We start from the raw sequence: 2,401 nt of genomic DNA, 5'->3' as shown, positions 1-2,401 counted from the left end.
TCTGGCTCAAGACTGGGAGGTCCTGGGTTCGAATCTCGCGAGCGCGGGTTCGTGGATGCGCACTGCTGAGTCCCATAATAGGACGAAACGGCCGTCCAGTGTTTCCAGGTTTTCCATGGTGGTCTAGCTTCAATTGACTCATGCTTTCAACTATGAAAATACTAAATCTCCACAAAACCCCTTCTGATAATTAAAAATACATTGGATACTCGGAACTAACTATTCACAAGTAGGTACAACTACTAAAAGAAAATGAAAGTAGGACTGTTGAATTGAAAGTTTGCATCGAAAGACAAACCGATCAATAATCGAGAAACAAACACACAATAACACTTTTGAGATAGCGAATGTCCACATCACATCGATACGAAAATTGAAAAACAGCTTTTAAAAAAGAGGACAGTATAAAAAGAAACGGATTTTATTAAACAGGTAAAAAGATGGACGGACAGACAGAAACAGCTATTATTATTAGTGACACAAGAACACGTGACGAGTAAATAACTTACATAAAATAAGGGGAAATCTTGATTCTCAATAATTAATCGATAGGATCGAAATTTCTGCTTTATGTTTGTATATGCATTACAGTCTTTCAGTAAGTTTACTAACAAAATTAGTCGAAACTCCTCATAACAAATTTATAAGAAATTAAAATACAGTATTGAGAAAAGGATGGTGAAATTTGTTTGACTCATTGCCCGTTGCTTTAATATATTGGATCTGTAAAGAGAACACATTGGATTCACCAGAATAGCATTCAGAACAGTTGAAGAGTAGGTTCTGATTTACTTTAGTTTCCCTGTTGTGGCTGGCCCTATGTCAAGCCCATTTAGGTTATTCTAGCGTCTGGACAAACTAGCTTATCCACTCGTCTCAAGCTACATTTTAACCATGCCACTTATTCGCTTAGCAACCTTGACTGCTCCTATGTAAGTATACGTGTGTACACTTCCTATCTGGCTCATCACATGTCTGTAACCTATTTTTGTCTGACTATAAATAACGATCCACGTTTGGTTGAATGGAGTTGACAGACTCGCCTTCTCCACTGCCTGTCACTTTGTTTTGCTTCACTGTCCGATCAACGATTGTACGGAATATACGTATTCTAAAATCCATCCTTGTATTTGACTTATTTATTTCTGTTATTCATTAACGCGATTTAAGTAGATGATTATATACGAGGATTGGGCGCATGTATATTTCAATAACAATCATTCATACGATACCAAATGGAGTCAGATTACGATGCACTAAAACTCTTCAAGTTAATTCGATGAAGCAGTGTTATCATATGAAAATTTGAAGATTAGTAGAAAGTTGTTTTCCCTGGTAATATGCACTATATCAATTAAACAGTTGAAATATAAACAACTGACTTGTGTGTTTGTTTTTTTTACTGACAAAGGATGATGATTATAATAGGAAGGACAGGACTACAAAGGAGAGGAATGTCCTTTGAAGAAGACAAAAAATGCAGTAATGGATCAAGATGTCAAGCCTTCATTTAGCATCCTAGGATTTTCGGATTACATGGGTAGACGTGATATGAGTGGTGATTGCCTAAAAGAACTTTTATTTATTATTAAATAACTTACCATAGCACTCAAAAATAAGTTAACAGTGTCAAAGTTTAAATTATTGAGTAACGAAGATACTTTATTTTCAAGTGATATATCCTTAGTAGAGGCAAATTACATAATAACGCGGAAAGGTTTCTATGTTAACATCAAGTCGAGAACAGTACAAAAAAACAAGTGGATTGTATTGTGATGCTTTAATTTTTTAATCATAATAACAACTTGATGTAATTCAGTTTTAATCACATTAACAGCTTTACTTGATTGTTGATAATATAATTATTACTGTAGATTCAAGTGAAAAATAATTCAAACAGTTGGTTATTGAATAGTGAACAATACATTGTGTTCTAGTATTGAATGTTGGTTGTATCCCACCGGTCAAATTGCAATGTAGTAGTTAAAGCAAGTGACTCTACATTGTGGTTAACGGTGGTTGATGTTAAGAGGTAATCAGTAAGAAGTCATTGAAGTTGAGCTATGGATTGACTGACACTCATTAGTAAGGCAAGTCTATAATATTGAGAGGATTTGAACCCACGGATCATCCAGTGTCGCTCACTTAAAGATGTTGCCTCTAAACTACTCAGGTAGTGTTTAACCTTTTGTAAGACCGATAAATTACCAATAACTAATTCCATACTGTTCAATTTTTAACAGTACACAAATTCTATCGATCAGGGGAGTTGAATGTGGTCATTGTGAAAAAAACCTAATTATATACAAATGTAATTTTAATGGTTGAGATCATGAGTCAATTGAAGCTAGACCACCATGGAAAACCTGCAAGCACTGGATGGCCGATTCGTCCTATTGTG

General features: G+C 35.0%; 1 protein-coding gene across 1 annotated transcript in view; it reads right to left on the bottom strand.

Annotated features, from left to right (window-relative positions):
• Positions 1–2,401, bottom strand: part of Smp_159670 (putative synaptojanin) — a gene marked incomplete at its 5' end in the record, with an annotated part of 61,824 nt that overhangs the window by 39,415 nt on the left and 20,008 nt on the right. The window lies entirely within an intron of this gene.

The sequence above is a fragment of the Schistosoma mansoni genome, chromosome 4 (assembly GCF_000237925.1).
Source record: "Schistosoma mansoni strain Puerto Rico chromosome 4, complete genome".
Taxonomy (NCBI): Eukaryota; Metazoa; Platyhelminthes; class Trematoda; order Strigeidida; family Schistosomatidae; genus Schistosoma; species Schistosoma mansoni.
The sequence above is the reverse complement of the archived record's forward strand: the minus strand, read 5'-3'. Positions and strand labels throughout refer to the sequence as shown.